Source organism: Mixophyes fleayi, chromosome 2 (genome assembly GCF_038048845.1).
Source record: "Mixophyes fleayi isolate aMixFle1 chromosome 2, aMixFle1.hap1, whole genome shotgun sequence".
Taxonomy (NCBI): Eukaryota; Metazoa; Chordata; class Amphibia; order Anura; family Limnodynastidae; genus Mixophyes; species Mixophyes fleayi.
This window is the reverse complement of record NC_134403.1, coordinates 296,316,840-296,333,665: the sequence shown is the minus strand read 5'-3', so window position 1 is coordinate 296,333,665 and position 16,826 is coordinate 296,316,840.

Genomic DNA, 16,826 nt, shown 5'->3' with positions numbered 1-16,826 from the left:
GATTCCCCAACTTCAAAAGTTGGGAGGTATGAGTTCCATTACATGGGAACTACGTCTGTTTGTAGCATTCAGTAGTAGCATATTTTTATGAGGAGGTAAAGAAATGGCAGATGAACAGCATTCCTTCTACAGAATTCTGTGCATACATCTGGAGGCAGTCACAATTTTAAAGGCCGTAAAATGCCACAGGCATGTCTTTCAGATATTATAGCCCTGCCTGAGCCAGGAAGCAATGGATGAAGTTCAAACAGGAATACTGTATACTGTATCTCATAACTGTGCACCTAACTGTGGGTATGTGTGAACTACAGTGTAAAAGATTTCATGGGTTTCTGATCTATCCCAGAGCCAGGTACAATGGTTACTGCCAGTTGGATTATGCTGTGAACAGAAAACATTTATATTAGTCTAGTTTTAACTTATTGTAAAGCTTTGTAAAAATCCAAAAAAGCAGAATAAAGCCTCTTTAAAAAAGGGTTCAAATTCAGGTTCTCACCCTTAAAGCAAACATAGCTAATGTACGTGGTGCTTTCATGGGAAACAGCATTTGTAACATTCACAAATACAGGCTTGTTCTGGGACTGTCACATGCTTCAACTTTCTCACTGAAAAAAGAATTCACTCCTCAGAGTTCTTGCCAGTTAAGTTGATCAAATGCACCATTCTCACAGGATGAGAAAGTTTTAGGTGGAATCCTAAGTGTCAAGCGTTGCAGAAAACAACTGAGAACAGTTGGAGTTCAGGTATATCAAAATGAATATATTTCTCTCCTGTGGAACACCCTGGAGGAATTACAATGCAAGGACTTCGGGTTTTTTTTCTGATGTAGCTCTTGATCCTAGTGCATTAAATAGTTCCAAACGCAAGTGTACAATACTCGCTTAGCAAAAATGAAGCCACTAAGGTGTATCCTCCCACACAGTTTCAGTAATAGTTCCTCACAATATTTCAGCCTTTTACTTGATATTAAAGTGGAAAGAGACGATGGATCCTTTAACAAATGGGTACAATTGAGCACCTTCTGTAAATAAGTTATTGCTCCTAGATGATGCTCCATTATCAACACAATATTTTCACAGACTAATACTCCTTGGCTGGCAATAGTGTTGTAGCATACTATACTCTTGTGTTATGACAAATAAAACATACATGCCAACTTTCAAAAAGTTCTCCCCGGGAGATCCCGGGGGAGAAGTCATGTGACAGGGGGGTAGGAGGGAGCATGGTGACATAGTCACGTCACCATAGCTCCGGCATGATGCTATTAAACCCCGCCCCCACCATTAAATGCCGTGAATTTCCGTGAATCTAGGAGGTTTGCCTACTCTTCCGGGAGTCTCCGAAATTCAGGAACCTCCCGGGAATTCCGGGAGAGTAGAGAGTAGGCTAGTATGAAATAACATTCCCGGTACACAGTAATTTTTATTTATATCACATAACACATAGCAGCATTAGTCCGTCCCCTATTTACATCTGAACACATGATTGTAAGAACTCGTTATCATCCCACCCTTCCTTAAGCTTATCAGGTGATAACAAGTTCACTTAGTTCAAGAGCTAACAGTCACTTGTTTGTTTCTCTCCCCCCACTACTGTAACTTTCGGGTAACTGGACACCTTTTTCACCATAACTCCATTTACAGTAGTCCTCTCTATAGTATTAATGTAATGTTGTGGGTGACATTAATGTAATGTGGTTGCTGATGGGGACTATTTATATAATGTGGGGGCAGGTGTAGGCTATTAATTTAATATGAAGGTTTTATTTATTAAACATGTGGACAATTAATGGAAGCTGATGAGATTGATGGGTTATTAATATAGGTGCTAATAATAGAATCTCTGAATTAAGTGTGGGTTTAATAATTTAATGTCATGACGGGAAAGGGAAGTCTATCTATCAAATGTGGGTGTTATTGATGTAAAGTCAAAACAGGCTTTCCAGAAGGTGAATAGTACCTCTAAGTTTTCCAAGCAGAACCCTGACATTTCAGGATGTGGCCAAGCAGCAACAGAGCTTAAGACACTAGTAGCAGCTTCAGATAGGAGAGAGTAACAGTGTCTACCAACTCTTCTGATTCTGGTGGGGCAGACTGGTGGAAATTTTGGGAACCTGTTCTGATTGCAGAGGCAGTTGGTAGGTATGTCCTGCTTCACACTGGTCTCCCAAATTGCCTCTGCCAGCACCTCTTACCCTGCTGTCGTGCACTGGACATCTCACACTGCTGTTCAAAGTAGTGGGCGGTCTGTGCCATCTTCCAATTGACATTGCAACAGGTGGGAACCTGGGATATGTGACAAGGGGGAAATGAATGGGGGTGGCAAATGTCACAATGGGAGAATAGAGAGGGAATATGTCATACATGTTCCCTCACCACCCCCCACATTTCTCATTAGAAAGGTGCCCAAGCATTACTTTTGAACAGATTAAATCCATTAAGCACTCTGTGCTGCTACCCACTTATGGAATTCCCTACTATGCTTGATGAGACTATACTATAACTTTCAAATCTCTTTACTAGAGCCGACCCTGTTCCCACCTACATACCTTCCAATATTTAAAATTCCTAAATTGGGACACGGCCATGTCACCTCCAAGAGAGTGTGTTCATGTCACATTGGGCTAGGCTACACCCTGATCGCATGCCTAGCATTTCCTAATAGTTATTTTGCTCCCTGAATGCTCCTCTACTCTCCTCTCCCTAAATCACCTTTCAACCACAGGCACCAGAGACAACTGCCTCTGACATGTTCAGAAAGAGATATACCGACGCACCAGATAATCATATACCCGGTCTATTATTGTAATATTTGTTATCATATGACTGGGTTGGTGCACCCTACACACGTTGGACCGATATTCGCAATTAGGGAGTGGTACTAGATAGCAGCTATTTTGGTACTCTCTGCAAGAAAGGAGATTACAGTTTTGTAAAACGGCACTCAATATAATCACGCTACCAACCCTATCATATTAGACAATCTAGACCTATCTATCTCATTAACGGGTGAAGAAAATATGATGGTTTTGATTCTGTCCTAAATGTTATGTATTCAATTTTATTAAATTGTCTCTCTCCCTATCAATAAAGTATTGGGAGGATATTATCTATTTGCATCAGATTTATGACATCATATGTATGCAAATAGGAACTGTTTGTATCGGTATAGCTTATCTCTCGTGCACTTCTAAATAGTGTATACACTGACTTGGTTAATCTGCTTATTATGCCAGACACCTGGACAGCATGATGATCGATATCACCCAGATATAATATAATTAGGGAAATTGTAATACAAATTACACAGCGAGGCTAGGCAGTTGGTTCTGCCTTTTTAATAAATTTATTTTGGTTATTATTTTGGTTTTATTTCGCTACTAGTGGTACTAAGGTAGTATTTTAGGACTCTACTATCGTTTTAAATGAATCATTAAAATGTATGTTTTATATAAATAAACAATCATAGAGTGCCCCTAACATACACGTTTTCTACCCTCTACTTATCTTTGCCTCTGACATGTGTAACACCTGCTTTGGACCTTGCTACATCACTCTATTGTTCTGTGCCCACTCATTTTACACACAAAAATCAACTCAACACTGACTTTGACTTACTCTGAGACTCTTTGCTCCTCCCACTCCAAGCATCACACACTCTTATGCCACTGGGGGTGCAACAAAAAACAGGACAGTACACCTATTCATTGTGAAACTACCACTGGAATCAAATGGGAGGGGACCAGTAAGTGCTGGGTTTAAGGAAGCATTGAAGCATTGGAGGTTGGGGGAAAGCCTGAGAGGATGAGAGAGAATGTTCCAGAGGTGGGAAGTGGAATAGGAGAAGTCTTGTGAGTGGGAAATGGAGAGGAGGGAGGGGGAGAGAGGTCAGCGAAAGAGAGATAGATTTAGGTGTTGGCATAGAGGTTGTACTGCAGACCTTATAGCATATAATATAAGAATAGATACTTAGAACTGCAGCACACAGATCACAAAGGTTCATTTATAGTAGATCAGTCTACAAAAATTGAGATAAAATATTGAGGAACAAATCTCTACAGTCATGGCCAAAAGTTTTGAGAATGACACAAATATTATTTTTCACAAGTCTGCTGCCTCAGTTTTTATGATGGCAATTTTCATATACTCTAGAATGTCATGAAAAGTGAACAGTTAAATTGCAGTTTATCTCAAAGTCCCTCTTTGCCATGACAATGAACAACATTTCCACTGCATTTCAGCCCTCCACAAAAGGACCAGCTGACATCAGGTCAGTGATTCTCTCCTTAACACAGGTGAGAGTATTGATGAGGACAAGGCTGGAGATCACTCTGTTATGCTGATTGAGTTAGAATAACTGACTGGAAGCTTTAAAAGGAGGGTGGTGCTTGAAATCATCACTCTTCCTCTGTTAACCATGGTTACCTGCAAGGAAACATGTGCAGTCATCATCACAAAAAGGGCTTCACAGGCAAGGACATTGCTGCTACTAAGATTGCACCTAAATCAACCATTTATCGGATCATCAAGAACTTCAAGGAGAGAGGTTCAATTGTTGCAAAGAAGGCTTCAGGGCGCCCAAGAATGTCCAGCAAGCACCAGGACTGTCTCCTAAAGTTGATTCAGCTGTGGGGTCGGGGCACTACCAGTGCAAAGCTTGCTCAGGAATGACAGCAGACAGGTGTGAGTACATCTGCACGCACAGTGAGGCGAATACTTTTAAAAGGATGACCTTGTATCAAAAACACCAGCAAAGAAGCCACTTCTCTCAAGGAAAAACAGCTAGGACAGACTGATATTCTGCAAAAGGTACAATGATTGGACTGCTGGCATGACACAGGACTGATGGTAGCGCTCACCTTTCCTTTCTCTGGACAAGCGTTTTTCCAGAGAAAGGAAAGGTGAGCGCTACCATCAGTCCTGTGTCATGCCAACAGTAAAGCATCTTGAGACTATACATGTGTGGGGTAGATTCTCAGCCAAGGGAGTGGGCTCACTCACAATTTTGCCTAAGAACTAGAGATGGTCACTGACCCCCGTGTTTTGGTTTTGGATTCAGTTTTGGATCTGGATTACCGTCGTGTTTTGGTTTTGGTTTTGCAAAACCGCCATTGCGTGTTTTGGTTTTGGTTTTGGTTTTGTTTGGTTTTGTTTTGCTATTTTGTTGGAAAATCCATGTTTTTGTGCCTAAAATAACCCAATTTAGTGCTCCAACTGTTTTAGAGATAAGTAATCTAATTGTTGAGGTAATAAATCATCCAAAAAAACAGTTTAATTCTTTGTTGGTAGGCCTTCATTTATTCTACACACAAAACAGATTGTCTTCCTCTCCATCTATGCATATTGGCAATGCAGCCATCATCTTTGGATGTATATTACACCCTACACTTATACTTAAATATGTAAAGAAATGGAAAAAGACAGTTTGCTTTCTGTCTCTATAGGCCCCCCTCCACTTTTTAAAAAAAAAAAAAAAAAAATCAGCCATTATAGACTGTACAATATTAATTGACATGGAGAAAGCCAGTTTGGTTTCTGTCTCTCTAGGCCCCCCTCCACTTGTATAAAATACTAATAAATTCAGCCGTTATAGACCGTACAATAAAAATTGAAATGGACAAAGGCAGTTTGGTATCTGTCTGCATCAGATCCTCTCTCCACTAGGAGTAAAATAGAAAACTATTCAGCCGTTATATAATCTAGAATATAAATAGAAATTGAGAAAGGCAATTTGGTATCTGTCTGCATCATAATCATCAACATCATCATTAGCGCCCTCGTCGCCTACACAAATCTCCCCCTCATCCTCTTCTAATTCCAAAGTGGCATCCTCAATTTGGGTATCACCGGCTACACTCGGGCTATTAAGGCACACATCAGCAGAATGCTCACGATTAGACATCCCACTGTTGGATGGACTCTCTACAGGGATTGTTGTCATTTGTGAATCAGAGCAAACATTCTCCTCTAATGCCTTACTGTTATCTTGCAGCTCGGCTTTGACGCATAACAGTAGTTGTGCACCAATTGTAGGCTGGGTAACTTTTTGGGATCTGCCACTAATAGCCAAAGGTGAAGGCTTCATTCTCTCTTTGCCACTGCGTGTGTAGAATGGCATGCTTGCAATTTTTTTTTTATTGTCACTTAACTTTTGCTCAGTTACACTTCTTTTTCGCTTCAATACAGTAAAAAAATTTGTTTTTTGTTTTTTGCACTAATTTGGAAACACTCTGTTGTTTGACATCGCCTTGGCCAGATGACGTACTGGGAACACTAACATCAGAACTGGTGACAGTACCTGGTTGCTCATTCTGATCATATGTGGACTGCTTTGAATCCATTCTGAGCGCAAAGCACTGGGGAGTGCTAAAAATTATTTGGTAGATACTGCTGACAGGTATGACTTTTGACAGCCAGAAATATTAATGCACAATTAGGGAGGACACCCCAAAAGCACTGAGGAGTGCTAAAAATTATTTAGTAGATACTGCTGACAGATATGACTTTTGACAGCCAGAAATATTAATGCACAATTAGGGAGGACACCCCAAAAGCACTGAGGAGTGCTAAAAATTATTTAGTAGATACTGCTGACAGATATGACTTTTGACAGCCAGAAATATTAATGCACAATTAGGGAGGACACCCCAAAAGCACTGAGGTGTGCTAAAAATTATTTAGTAGATACTGCTGACAGAAATGACTTTTGACAGCCAGAAATATTAATGCACAAATAGGGAGGACACCCCAAAAGCACTGAGGAGTGCTAAAAATTATTTAGTAGATACTGCTGACAGATATGACTTTTGACAGCCAGAAATATTAATGCACAATTAGGGAGGACACCCCAAAAGCACTGAGGAGTGCTAAAAATTATTTAGTAGATACTGCTGACAGATATGACTTTTGACAGCCAGAAATATTAATGCACAATTATGGGGGACACCCCAAAAGAGCTGGGGAGTGCCAAATATGAAGAAAAAATAATAAACCTCTATCCTCCTCTCTGCACTAGCGATTTTGGTTAGAGCAATTGCAAGAACAATATTGTATTCTCTGTCCCTGCTCTAATTAGCCTATGACTACACCCTGCTCTCTCCCTCTGTCAAATGGCGATGGATTGCTGTGGAGGCGTGTATTTATAAAGTTGAAGTATCGCGAGAACCGAGCCCCGAGATCCGACGACGTCACAATGACGTTCGGCCTCGATTTGGATTCGGAATGGGCGGGAGAGTACCGAGCTGCTCAGCTCGGTACTCGGATACCCAAAGTTCTGGTGGGTTCGGTTCTCGGAGAACCGGACCCGCCCATCTCTACTAAGAACACAACCATGAATAAAGAACGGTACCAAAACATCTTCCAGGAGCAACTTCTCCCAACCATCCAAGAACAGTTTGGTGACGAACAATGCCTTTTCCAGCATGATTGAGCAACTTGCCATAAGGCAAAAGTTATAACTAAGTGGCTCGGGGATCAAAACATCGAAATTTTGGGTCCATGGCCAGGTAATTCATCAGACCTTAATCCTATTGAGAACTTGTAGTCAATCCTCAAGAGGCGGGTTGACAAACAGAAACCCACAAATTCTGACAAATTCTAAGCATTGATTAGGCAAGAATGGGCGGCCATCAGTCAGTATGTGGCAAAGAAGTTGATTGACAGCATGCCAGGGTGAATTGCAGAGGTCTTCAAAAAGAAGGGTCAACACTGCAAAAATTGACTCTGCATAAACTTAATGTAGTTGTCAATAAAAGCCTTTGACACTTATGAAATGCTTGTAATTTTACTTCAGTATACCATAGCAACATCTAACAAAAAGGTCTAAAAACACTGAAGCAGCAAACTTTGTGAAAACCAATACTTGTGTCATTCTCAAAAATTTTGGCCATGACTGTATAATAATTTTATGGCAATTGTACACATTCCTTTGTATATATTTTTTGTTTAATATCTGCCTGTTTCTTTTTATTGTTATTCGGTCATAAAGTAATTACAGTATAATTAGTTGAGCTTCATATTTAAGCACTGGGTATAGAAATACTAGTTTACCTTAAAGTGTAATATAACAGAAACTTCATTATTAAATTATTCAAGTTACATGCTGGGCAACCGTTTTAGCCTGAAGCATAAGCATTCCAAAGGGTTTGTGTTAGGCCATTTGGCACAGCTGCAAGCCCCCTGCAGTCAATTTAGCATGTCATGAATACCTGCCCACTTGTTCATGAGTCAACATGTCAAACTAATTGGTCAACAAAATCTTTGTGTTTTGTTTTCCCTGTGTTTTCTCTAATGGGTATTTATTCAGCAAGGTCTTGTGCACAAACCAAAAATTTACAGGCCAAAATTGTTTTCATTTTAGACAATACTACTGCCCTTTTCTTTTTCTAAAAATGTTAATTTGCAGGATACCTTCAGTACTAAGCAGAGTCATCAAAATCAATGTTCTTCACGTGACATTTACATTTCATTCATGCTTAAGTTATCTAAATAGCAAATTGCATAACGGCACTACTTAATTTAAGTGTATTAACTCTTCTGGTAGTTTTTGGGATGACATAAAATTAATTATGGCGATTATTTAAATATATAGCACTAACATTCTGGTCTAGACAAACTGAAGTGCCAAAGATGTAAGACGACTAATTCTAGATTAAGAAAAGAGAATTATGGTGAAGGAACTAATAAAACAGACAGTAATAGTATTATTAATTTATTTTAATTCCAGAAAATATTTTATTATTAATTACAGAAAATAAGTAGGTTTTCATGGTAATGACAACACGTTTCTGATTAAAATATTCAAATCAGTGAAAACTTTAGGCTCATTGACACCGATTTGCTAGGGGTACCCGTTAGCCACGGGCATATCTGACTGAAGAGGATTGGAAGTGCAATCATAACTCTGATCCAGATTGGTCAGTAACAGATTTTGACCTTTTTTGGTTGCTAAATGGCTTGATCCAGTCCTCTGGTAGTAGTAAATCTATACTTACCTACCTTTTGCTGATTCCAGATGGAAAAACCAAAGGGCAAGTACAGGGACATGATGACGCATTTCCCATCATAACGGCTAGCCCTGTGCTGCGCAGTGACGTAGTCACATCATTGTGCACCCTCACACAGCAGGAACAGGGCCATGATAACTCAAAGCATTCCATTAGGACCCATCCGGTGAGGCCTGATGAGGTGAATCGCGTCATCATGGCCCCACCCTGTTTACAAGATGGAGCGGCGGTATCTGAAAGGGGAGCATACGATACCAGGAATCTGGGAGGACTCCCGAAATTTGTTCTCTTGAGAGAGAGAGCATATAATCTAACATGCTATATACTTTCATGAGGAGGGTTCCTCCAGCTCACACAGCAGCAGAGCTGGAAGAATGAGTATTTTGGGTGTCAGACGGCACTATGTCCGCTCCCTGCCTGTCTTTCTCTATATGTTACATCTCTATTGCTGGGCGACTGATGGAAACCTGCTGAGGAAAGCATATTGCGCAGAATAAAATGCTTTATTTTGGGTGAAAAGGGTTAATTAATATATATAATTGGTGGCATAGGATTTGAATTTCTATACTATATTTTGAGGATAATTTCTCATTAAAACACATGAATGGTCTCAAAACTATATTAAACTGCTTATTTCCTTAATATCAGTAGTTCTGAAGAGAACATTGTTCCTGCAAACAACATTTGCAACAACTGCTTTCTTACCAAACAACCCCCTTCCATACACCACCACATTTGAAACTTAACTATTACAAACCTGTCAAAACAATCCATTTCCACAGTTATCAGTGAAGCACGCGGGGGGGGGGGGGGGGGGGGGGGGTTCTGAGTCTCCAGAAACCCCCCCTGCGCTAACTAGGTGCCCACCATAGCGGCACTGTACTATACAGCACCGCGGACGCTTCGTTGACAGCGCCACGGCTGCTGTATAGGGCAGCGCTGCCGAAACTAAGCTGCTGCGCGTGTTGTTTTTTTTTTTTGGGTCCTGCGTGTGCCCCTGGTTATAATGATCTGCAACTTTTCCTTGCATTTTCCAGTTGCTAAATTAACTTAACAGCATCATTTACCAAGAATTACCCTAATTAAGCCAAGTTATTGCATTAGAGAAAAAGTGGGGAATACATTAGCAGACCAGTATCACATTGTGGATAAAGGTTATGTTGGCTGGTCTGTGATTAACAGCTGAAGTCATTCAAAATCTTAACCTTACCTTGATACAAGTGATCAACTCCAGGGCTCAGCCAAAAACAGCAAACAAACACCACAACAAGATATTGTGCATCTCTGTGTCTGGCAGCTTCTTGCAGTTTTTACTGACTGGATTTCTCTCAGAATTAGCCACCCACATAAGAGCTAAAAACTCATCTCATGCTGGTTGCCATAGTTTACATCAAGCCCTCCCATATCAGTACACTCACCAAGCATCTGGAAAATGATAGTTCATGTGAATTTTATGTGTGCCTGCTACATATACAGATAGATAGATCGATTTTTTTTTTTGTGTGGTTTTAAAACGGTTCAATTTATCAAAGTAAAAACTACACATCAAGCTGCATTTTGTTAGATCCATACAAATGATTCAATGGATCAAGTAGCAGTTTGCAAAAGTGCAAGGAAAACACCGCAAACAACATGAAACTGTCATCTGTAAGAGTTAATAATTTGCATGACCCCAGGTCAACCAATGGCAGGCGGTGGGAGTGTCCGAGCATACTGCATATCTAGTCCCTATCTGGTGGCTGTGCTGTCTCATTCTCCTTTGCAAGAAACCAGCCCACCTGCCCTAAACAGAGTATGGTGGGATTGCCATGTTTGTATGTACATAACTCCGCTTTCTCCTTCGTCACAGAGAAGGCACGGTTTGGCAACAAAGCACTTTGATCAGCGGCTGATAAATACGGCGCTAACGACGATTGGCCGCAGGTCAATGCTCCCTTTAAGGTAAAGGTCACTTTTGGTCCTTTAGTGTGGACCTGCTTTGTGTTGGCAGGTCATTGTGAGTCTAGCGGGGATATAGTCATTCAGGGCCGTCTTTCCCATTGGGCACAATGGGCAGGTGCCTGGGGGCCCTGCAGCCCAGGGGGGCCCGTCGGAGGCAGCAAAAAAAAAAACAAAACCTGAAAAAAAATACTTACCTTGTGGTCAGCTGGCGATCCGACTCCCTCCATGGTCTCCTCCTCCGTCGCGCTCGCAGTGCATATAGGGCGTGACGTCATCACGCCTGCCCGACATCCATTGCGGAGCGCGACGGAGGAGGAGACCATGGAGAGAGCCAGATTGCCAGCTGACCGCAAGGTAAGTATATATTTTTTTTGGTGTATATAGGGGCCCCCCGGCACTGCTGTGCCCGGGGGCCCAAGATGTTCTTAAGAGGGCCCTGTAGTCATTCTGACGCAGATTTAGTGCTGGCCATGCATTAAGACATTATATCCTTGGTTAAGTGGATTCCGGGCCATTTGGCCACCCACAAGTGTGGTTTGGTAATCAGTTGTTTTACCTGTCCCACATTGTGCTTTCCTGCAACCAACTTTTGCTTAAATAAACTGTGACCTAAGTTTGCAACTTTAAAATGTGTCTGAGCCGTTATTTTGGTAGATATGTTAAATGATAATGAATATGGAGGGTGCTTGTGAAATGGAATGACAGATATTCATGATATGCAGTTTCTGTGTTTTTTAAAACTGCCACATGTGATTTTACGCAAGCCACAGACTAATGAGTACTATAGGTTGTGTTGAAAACCACATCAGCTTGATTGAAGTTTTAAAATTGCATAAAAGCCACACTTCAGTACATCTCCCCCAACCATCTTCATTTTTAGCATACAGGTAATACTACTAAAAACAACAAACACATATTTTCCAGCTGTAGGAAATGAACTATACTACAGAGAATTTAAATCTAAGACATACTTAATGATAATGGCTTCAACTCTTTAATGTAGAAGATTTTGGAGGATTTTATGGGTTTCTAAGAAGTAACATTAGTACTGTATCCTGTTACATAGTCATTGAGTTGAACATCACTTGTACCAAGAGTATTTTAAGAAGTAGAAGAAGAAGAATGCTAAAAGCTTTCCAGAACAATGAATATGTTTTAACTAATGATATTCAATTTTGCAGATGAGGAAGAGGATTTTTCCTGATTGCATTGCATATAATGTTTGCAATAGAATGTACAATTTTGTAGGGTATGTATTTTATAGAATTGAATATTGTAGATTTGAAGTCTACTAGCTTGTAGGTGGGTAGAAATTGATAATACCATGATGAGATTATAATGAACAAATGTAAAGATATGATGAAATGTCATATTTTCCTTAGCGTATGTTAACTAATATAAATGTTATACCGCATTATGGTAAATAAATTGTCATATTGTGTTAATGTTCTTATTACTGATTTACCCAAAAGTGTAAGTTGCTTACAGGGCATAACATATTGTTGATAATGTAAATGAAATCAGGGTGCAACTTGTCATATTACTCTATTGTGGGTTTGTGTTTTCCAAAATAAATATAGATTTTTGTGTGGTCATCCTTACTTATTCATGTTTTTTTAATTGATTTAGAATAGATGACAACAACCCTAATAAAATACAACAGGAATTTACTAGACACAGTTAATTACATATATATTTAAAAGGATTGCATTACATCCTATCTTATATGGTACAAATTTGAGGTATATAAATAAAAGTCACTATTAGCTCTGACTTAATTTCAAACTAAGTTCTCAAATAAGCTGAAAGCCAAGATTGGCAGGCGATAAGATTCGCTGGGTTCCGCATGCAGTCCTTCTTCGGTTTCCGCCACCTCCGGATGGTGAGAACAGAGAAAAATGAATTTAAAAAAATTCTTTATTATTTGAATAAAGCATTTTAACAATTTTAAATGGTTTTAAAATATTAATTGTTATTAAATATTTGATCTATTTTTTTAACTATTTATTCAAGCAAGTATTACTTTTTTTTATTTTTTTTTATTTTTGCATTTCTATTTCTAGAACCTCATTGTTATTGCTGCTTTTTAAGAACAATGCCCGTAATTCTCTTTAATTTGACACTTTCAGGAAACTGAACTTACAGTCTAATGCTGTTTTCTTTTGACATGAACTTAAATATAATATGCAGAAAAATGGAGAAACTGTTTATCAGATTTTTCCCTATATTTATTTGCAAACAAATATCAATAAATAATCTCTTTCGTCTAAACCCTAGGTTCCCAAACTGTGCGCCGCGGCGCTGTCACAGGGGTGCTGTGGACAGGAAGAAAAGGAAGGAAAAAGAAAAACAACTACTTACCAATCCGGCGGCGCCCGGGACCCAGCATCCTCCTCCTTCCTTGTTTCTCACTGAACGCTGGGCGTGCCCGGCATTCAGTCAGAAACGAGGAAGGAGAAGGATGCTGGGTCCCGGGCACCGCCGGATTGGTAAGTAGTTGTTTTTTTCTTCCTGTCCATGGCGGGGGCACAGCGAGGGGCAGATGCTGAGGGGACAGAGCAGGCAGAGCGGGCAGAGGCTGAGGGGACAGAGCGGGCAAAGGCTGAGGGCACAGCAAGGGGCAGAGGCTGAGGGGGCAGAGCGGGCAGAGGCTGAGGGGACAGAGCGGGCAGAGGCTGAGGGCACAGCAAGGGGCAGAGGCTGAGGGCACAGTGAGGGACAGAGGCTGAGGGCACAGTGAGGGGCAGAGGCTGAGGGAACAAAGCGGGCAGAGGCTGAGGGCACAGCGAGGGGCAGAGGCTGAGGGGACAGAGCGGGCAGAGGCTAAGGGGACAGAGCGGGCAGAGGTTGGGGGGACAGAGCGGGCAGATGCTGAGGGGACAGAGCGGGCAGAGGCTGAGGGGGCAGAGGCTGAGGGGGCAGAGGCTGAGGGGACAGAGCAGGCAGAGGCTGAGGGGGCACAGTGTGTGTGTGGATGTAGGGGGCACTGAGTGCGTGGATGAGTGTGGGGATGCAGGGGGCACGGTGTGTGGGGATGCAGGGGGCACGGTGTGTGTTGATGCAGGGGGCACGGTGTGTGTGGATGCAGAGGGCACGGTGTGTGTGGATGCAGAGGGCACGGTGTGTGTGGATGCAGGGGGCACGGTGTGTGTGGATGCAGGGGGCACGGTGTGTGTGGATGCAGGGGGCACGGTGTGTGTGGATGCAGGGGGCACGGTGTGTGGATGCAGGGGGGCACGGTGTGTGGATGCAGGGGGCACTGAGTGTGTGGATGCAAGGGGCACGTGTGTGTGGATGCAGGGGGCACGGTGTGTGTGGATGCAGGGGGCACGGTGTGTGTGGATGCAGAGTGCACGGTGTGTGTGGATGCAGGGGGCACTGAGTGTGTGGATGCAGGGAGCACGGTGTGTGTGGATGAGGGGGCACTGAGTGTGTGGATGCAGGGGGCACTGAGTGTGTGGATGCAGGGGGCACTGAGTGTGTGGATGCAGGGGGCACTGAGTGTGTGGATGCAGGGGGCACTGAGTGTGTGGATGCAGGGGGCACTGAGTGTGTGGATGCAGGGGGCACATAAGTATTTCTGTTCTGACCTAAATATTTATTACGTCTTTTTGACTACTTATAAAACGGGACTGCTCGGCAATTATTTTGGAGGGGTACCTTGAAAAATTTTTGAAGACTCTAAGGGTGCCGCGAACTGCAAAAGTTTGGGAACCACTGGTCTAAACTATTTTTCCCTTCTCCCTGTTAGTTTTCCACTGTCTTCCCTTTATCATTTACAATTCACTTGCCGTCTACACTGTTCACTGTCTTTATAGAACATCTCCTAATTTATCTTTCCCGCTTTTGTTCTCTATGGTTTTCTTTCATTTTGTTCTCTCATTCACTCTAAGTTCCTCTTTCCTAATTTCCCCATCATAGCATTCAAATTAAATGACACTACTGGGCCATAGTGCCATCACCACCACTGGCACACTAAATGCCCCACAGTCCATGAGGCGATTTCTGCATTGTGAAGTATAGAACACTGGTATCTACTAAGCAGGCACTTGACAAAACGCTATAGAACTATCCAAAAACTGTCTCACTTGTTTTAGACAGTCGAAATTGCCTGTTAAACAGTGAGATAAATAAGATTTCCCATTCATTTCAATGGACATTGCATTTGAATTGACACAGAAAGCGTATAGAAATGTATTAGTGATTTAAATGAATTGGAAAATGCTTAGTTAATGGAAAGGTAAAAAAAAAAAAAAAAAAAGTATTTTTCATCATCACTTTGATGCTAATGCCATTGTTATAGATGAGACTGGAAGTCAGTACCTGCTCAAGCACTATAAGCATCCCGCATGTGTACATTGCTTGTGATTGGCTGACCTTTTCCTGTTCATTTCAATAGGCAATTCATTTGAATGAGTTTTTTGTTCCCACTGAAAATGCATTCAAATGAATGAGAAAGGTGGCGAAGTAACATCTCTCAACATCTCCTCGAAATTAAAATAAAGATATCTTTAATTGTATGGAGAGTTTGGGGAATAAAGTAAGAATTTATATATTGTAATTTTAAGTTCAGATATTCAAGGAGGCAAAGCTGGTTGCATTCCGTCAGTCCTGAAGGGACACAAGTTCTTGGACGCTTAGGACAAGTTTAAGATAAGGGTGCACTCAGGTGAAATTGTTACCCATTTATTGACATAGAGAGGATAAATGACCCTCATTGTGATATTAGGAGCATAAGTCCTAGCCGAACTGCTTATCATTTTCTCCTCCACCATACAATGTTGGTATTTTAATAAACTACTTTATTTGCCAAGCTTTGTGTTGTGTCCTTTGTTATTTGTAGATTGGTAAGAGGGGATGTAAAGAGAGGGTCTGTTTATTACGTGAGAGAAGCAACCATTTTAAGCAGAATATGGGCAGGAAGTAAGGCAGAAATACAATATAAATGATGGTATGAGGACAGGAGTATGGCTGACTACCTCAGCCCACACACACCACTTTTGTCCTCATGGTATATCTCGGACCTCCTCTGCGAGGTTAGTCTGAAGTAAATTACATTGACTTCTATTGATCTGTTGTTCACCCTAGTGGGGAGGAGGACCCAGGTCTGTTTAAGTGTCACATATATCATTAAACCCTCAGCAAGCTCCTGCATTTTCATAACAGACAAAGAGTTACAATTTGTAAAAAAAAAATAAAAAATCCTGTTAAATTAACTGTTAATATTGCTATCCGATATTAAAAAAAAATTCTAATTATTTACTTCTTTCAAATACACCTCACTACCTCAGGATACTGTAAAATGTAAAGGATATTTGTACTTACATAATTACATTTGATGAGGAGAAAGAGGATAATTTTACACTGATGTTTTCCTAATGATATGGCGCTAGGGGCTGGTGCAGAATCATTCAACCTCGTAACCCAAAGTATCCAACAAGAAGATTTACTATAATATTATTATTATCACCATTTATTTATATAGCGCCACTAATTCTGCAGCGCTGTACAGAGAGCTCACATCAGTCCCTGCCCCATTGGGGCTTACAGTCTAAATTCCCTAACACACACAGACAGAGTGAGACAGACATAATATAAGGTCATCTTAGACTACTTTATTTAAAATGTCCAGAAAGCTGGACATATCTTTAACATGTGTAGTGTTTATATATAGGTCTATAATATACTAGTTAATATAGATACAAACTGTATTTTATCAAAGATACATGGCACAGACTAACCAGACCATAATGTGCTATCAGTAAAAAAACAAACTTCTATTTCTGATACATGACAAATCCGTGCACCCCACCCCCACCCTCTTCACAGCTCCAGGACACCCACTGATCCATGAAAAGCCTGTTCTGTGAACTGTTAAGTG